The 5,399-nt window shown below is 51.2% G+C and overlaps 1 pseudogene; it reads right to left on the bottom strand.

Moving 5' to 3' along the window:
- Positions 1–4,023: 4,023 nt before the first annotated feature.
- Positions 4,024–5,094, bottom strand: LOC135229610 (PC-esterase domain-containing protein 1B-like; annotated as a pseudogene).
- Between the last annotated feature and the right edge of the window lie 305 nt (positions 5,095–5,399).

The raw sequence follows: 5,399 nt of genomic DNA, 5'->3' as shown, positions 1-5,399 counted from the left end.
CACAGGAGCAGATAGCTAGGCCTTTCTCCCTTGTAGCCACATGGTGAGTTTGAACTGCCAACCTTTTTGTTAGCAGCCGAGTGCTTAACTGTTATGCCTCCAGAGGTCCTTCACTGCCAAAAAGAAACCAAACCTGTTGCAGTCCAGTCAATTCCACTCATAGCGACCCTAAGGATTCAAACTGCCAACATTTTGGTTAGCAGCTGCAGCTCTTAACCACTACGCCATCAAGGTTACCAAGCATAATAATTATGTAAGCTTTTCACTACTGACATTCAACAGCATGATTTATCATCAGTCTGCTATTTAATTTGTATTAATAATTCTTCATTCTACAAACCTTGACTCAGAGCCTACCATATTCTGGGATGCACTAGAAGACTGTACAGAAATAAACAGGAAGGGGTAAAAGTCTAGCAGGGGAGCTAGGCTTTCCAAATGTACAGTGCATGCCACCTGGAATACAAGCGTGCCATCTACAATGCTGCTAAATCTCCTGGGGACGGTCAGAAAGGTGTCCTGGAAGGGGGAGCATGTAATGGGTCTAGACGAGAGAGCAGAAGGTTCTCAAGAACATGCCAAGGGGAAGAACAAAATCACTCAGAGAGACTAACAAAGGAACTGCTTGAAGGTCGTGAATAGGTAGTATAGTCTGAGGAAGGATGTGTGTAGAGAACAGTCTACTACCCATCTATCAGTCTGTCCTAATGTAGTGGCTTGGGTGTTACTGAAATGCTGGAAGCTATGCCACTAGTATTTCAAATACCAGCAGGGCCACCCATGGTGGATAGATTTTGGTAGAGCTTCCAGACTAAGACAGACTAGGAAGAAAGGCCTGGCCATCTACTTCCGAAAATGAACCAGTGAAAACCATATAGATCAACACAGAACATTGTCCAATTTGCTTGCCTTGGACACGTCATCAGAAGGGGTCAATTGTTGGAGAAGGACATCATGTTTGGTGAAGTAGAGGGCCAGCAAGGGCAGGGGAGACTACATTTTGATTATCCATTCATCTGTTGATGAACACTTAGGCAGTTCTGTCTTTCGGCTATTATGAAAAGCTCTGTAGTGAACATTGGTTTACAGGGTTCTGTTTGCATTCTTGTTTTGGCTTCTTCTGGGTGCATGCCTAGGACTGGGTTTGCTGGATCTTGGGGTCATCATATGTTTAACTTTTTGAGGCACGGCCAAAACTGTTCTTGCACAGTGGCTGTAGCATTTTACACTCCCGCTAGCAATGCAGGAAGGCCTGGTTGCTTTAGAATCTGCTAGAGCCATCTACACAGGGAAAGCAAGATTCAAAGACTTTGAAAATGTCTGACCAATAAGGAAACTTATATGTAAGTCTGGAGTGTGTGTGTGTGTGTGTCTGTGCATATAGATAGGGAGAGAGAGAGACAGAGGAAAGAGACAGAGGCTGGGTTTATCCATGCTGGAAAAATTAAACATGATCTGCAGGGTCATTTTAATTCTAAGTGAGCAAATTCAATTTCCTGTAGAAAAATTCTACAGCCAAAATGAAGAAAAGCATATCACCTGCTGCAGACATGTTTTGCGAGATTTTTCATTATGATGGGCTTCACGGTTAGAGGCTGTGTTCCTGAGAGGTGAAATAAAAATGTTGCCATTAGGAATGGCATATCTAGGAGACTTTTTGAGAAAAGAGGAAAGTAAATGTCTGTAAAAGGAAAAAAGAGACAGTTCTTATACAGACTTAAATACAATTGTGGCCCCCGGCTCCCTGGCCACCCGAGAGGGCTGCTCGTTCACTGTATTCCTGTGGTTGTAGACAGAACATTCTCTCACCTTCTCTTCCCACCTTGCTCAGAAGAACAATGATCAGAATAGACCCTACATTCTCAAGATGCTTTTATCAATGCAATTCTTTGTTTCTAAAGAATTTTTTTTTCCAATAACAATAGAATTACATGAATTTTTTTTAATGCAAGTTTGGATTAAAGTTTCAAAGTTTCCTTCTGGCACAACCTAAAGGTTTGTGGTTCAAGCCCACGCAGCACTGCTGTGGAAGAAAGGCCCGGCACTCTGCTTCCAAGAAGGTTACAGCCAAGAAAACACTGTGGGGCAGTTCTACCCTGGGTTTGCCACGAGTCAGTGTCAACTGGCAACTGTTTCTGTTTTTTTAGGTGACATAGGTGGAGTTCCTGCGTGACACGACAGGATATACATTTGTATGCATGTATATTTTATGTACGTGTGTATATATATATGTGTGTGTATATGTATAAGGAGCCCTGGTGGCACAGTGGTTAAAGCACTCAACTGCTAAATGAAAGGTCGGCAGTTTGAAAGCACCAGCAGCTCCTTGGGAGAAAGGTGCAGCAGTCTGCTTCTGTAAAGATTTACATTCTTGGAAATCCTCTCAAGTCACTATGAATTAGAATTGACTCAACAGCAGTGGATTTTTTTTCCTTTTTTGTATATGTGTGTGTGTGTGTGTGTATATATATATATATATATATAAATCTATCTATGTATGTTTATGTCTGTCATTGTTGTTAGGTGCCGTTGAGTTAGTTTGAACTCATAGCAGCCCTATAGGACGGAGTAGAACTGCCCCATAGGTTTTCCAAGGAGGGGCTGGTGGATGTGAACCGCCCACCTTTTGGTTAGCAGCGCAATGCTTACCCAGGGCCCCACCAGGGCTCTGTATATAAGCATATGCGCATGCTTGGCTCCCCCCACATGTCTGTCAGTTTGACGTACTGTAGGGGTTCTTACACCAAACTTTTGACACCTCCTTTAACAATACTTTAAATCATTTCAAGCCCAAAATGTGTCATTTCTCCTTTTCCGTAACCAGCCCTGGATTTGCTCATTCATTCTTAGCATGCTTGAGATCACTCTGATTCCCACCTCCTCCCTGGCTACCTTCCATCCCCGTTTGTCTTTAAGGCGCATTGTTCCTCATATGAGGAAAGAGAAGCTGGTTCCTCTGCCAAGGAAACCCCCGACCTCTGGAAAAGCTCTCAGAGTCTCCCAAGTGTGTGCAAATAAATTAATTCACTTTAATAGTATAGAAAAAGGTCTGGGAGGCTTGTTTTTACACCAGCCCTGAGAGGCCTGAGAGGCACTTAATTTCAGCTCGCTGAATTGAGCATTGGATCTTGCTAAGTGGTGAAGCGCAGCTCAACCTCGGGGCTTTTCTGAACAAATAACTCTTCTACAGAAACTACAGGTAATTGGAAGGAATGGATTTCTCCTGATTATCCCTTTGGCCCTGAAAGCAGCAGAAGCCCCCGAGGAGGCGTCTGGGCGCCCTGCTCCTTGCCCCGAAAGGCACCCAGAACATAATGGGAGTGACAGGCTACACTGATCCATTATGGACACACTGCCAGGGCGCAGCCCCACAAGGCCTTCGCAGAGACAGACACTGTGTTTCTGAACGCACTTTTTTAATTCGCAGTTAGTTTGTGCATCAAGGCAAGGAGGAGACAACCGTGAGGGTGCACGTCTGATATCTGTTCCTTTCCCCAACTCGCAGCGAGTAAGGCTTGTCCTTGCTGAGAGGGGTGGAGGGGTGGCTGGAGGTGTTCCAGACCTGCATGCCTAGGCCATCCCCCAGGCAAGGGTTCAAAGGGGAGAGGACGACCTACCTGGGGGGGTGGTTACCGAAGTCTTGACACTGGTCATACTGGTGGCTGCGGTCCGTCCCCCTGCACCTCTGTGGCTCTGCGGGGGGTACCTGGAGGGTAAGGCGGAGAAGCCCGGTGAACCACGCGGCGCTGGTGCTAATCAGAGGCCGTATGTATTCCGGCGTTGCGGGGCAGCCGGCCAGCTGTCAGGTTTGCTTCCTCGCCATACCTAGCGTGCAGTGCAGAGGGGTCGCCAGAGCATGGCTGGCGCTGCAGGGATTGGTTCCAGGGCAAACTGGAGCCATGGAGGTTTCGCCGGAAGCACCTGGGAACCTGGGGCAGGGAAATAGGGGGTCTCTGCGACTAAGCGATAGGGCACGCGGGTCTAGGCGGGCGTCGAGGCGGGGCCTACCTCACTGGATTCACCTCAGTGGTGGTGCAGCAGTCTGTCGCCCGCGGGCCCTCTGAGACGGCTCCCAGGGCCTTCCCAGATCCACCTGCCCACCGGGTTGTCGCAGGGCAGGTCCACGCCCGAGATGTCGCCCAGGTGGGCCAGCAGCAGCTGCGAGAGCCTTCGATGAGCGTGTTGGTTCCAGTGCACGCCATCTGCCTGCCTGTGCTGCCGGAGTGCCGGAAGTGGAAATTCAAGTCCAGCACGTCGAAGCGGAGCCTGCTGGCCTCAGCGGCGCTGTAGAAGTTGGCCTCCACCACATCATCCCGCAGGCACGAGGTCGGGGGCATGCCCTCAGGCGGGAGGAAACCCCCCGAGACTGTCTCAGCCATTGGCATGGCAGTGTTCCACACCACGAGAGAGGACTCGGGCAGGACCTAGCGAAGGCACCAGAACAGGGTCTCCAGGTTCCTCCTGTAGCTCCACATGGAATCCTGGCCATACCTGGACAGGTCCCAGAGGCAGGAGTTCATGATGACCGCGTCTGGGCCGTGCTCGCCCCTCAGCAGCTCCAGCAGGACTTTCTCCACGTACCGGGAGTAGGCGCGCGTGAGGAAGTAGAAGCGCACAAGGTGGTGTTTGGAGCAGAACTCGCGGACTTCGCGGTAGTGGGTCCCGTTGTGCATACGGCCCCACCAGCCGCCGTGCAGCAGCCTGTCCTGCTCGAAGCTCATCTGGCCCTTGGCCTTCAGGGGACTGCTTGAGAGCAGGCAGTCCTTCTGCAGCAGGAGCACCAGGTCCTTGTACACGGCCCTCTGCACCGAGTCCCCGATGACGACCACGAACTTGTTGTGCCGCAGCTGCCGGACTTCGGACGCCCTCACGTGGACCATGGTGGCTGGGTGAAGGTGGCCTAGCTCCTGCCTTCCCTCAGGGCGGGTCCCGAAAGAGCTCTGGACCGAGGGCTGAGGGGCTGCTGCCAGAGACGGAGAGAAGGCAGGCAGGCTGGCTGGCTGGCGGTTGTGGGGCGGCCGGGCGGGCAGACGGGGGCTGTTTAATGCCGCTGGACTGGCCTGGGCCTGGACGGGGAGGAGAAAGGGGGCAGCGTCCGGGGCCCTGAAAGCGTTCTGCCAATCCTTAGGCCCACGGTGTGACCTCTGAACCCACGGCCCTGCCCCCGTACCCGGCTTGGCTCCCCTTGGTGGAGGGCAGCGGTGCTGACACTGATGCTGTTGGTCTGGATGGTTGTAGGCTGTTTCCGCCTCAGCCACCACCTGTGCTCCAGGCACTGGGACAAGGTCTGTCCACTGGGAGAACCAGGCCACTTCCAGGGTCGTGGCCCAGTCGGTGGTGGATCCACACCCAGGATTTCCAGGCAGTGTAGGCGAGAATACTCAGGAAAACATACTCAT

Source organism: Loxodonta africana, unplaced genomic scaffold, assembly GCF_030014295.1.
Source record: "Loxodonta africana isolate mLoxAfr1 unplaced genomic scaffold, mLoxAfr1.hap2 scaffold_426, whole genome shotgun sequence".
NCBI classification, from domain to species: domain Eukaryota; kingdom Metazoa; phylum Chordata; class Mammalia; order Proboscidea; family Elephantidae; genus Loxodonta; species Loxodonta africana.
This window is presented reverse-complemented; position numbering and strand designations above follow the sequence as displayed.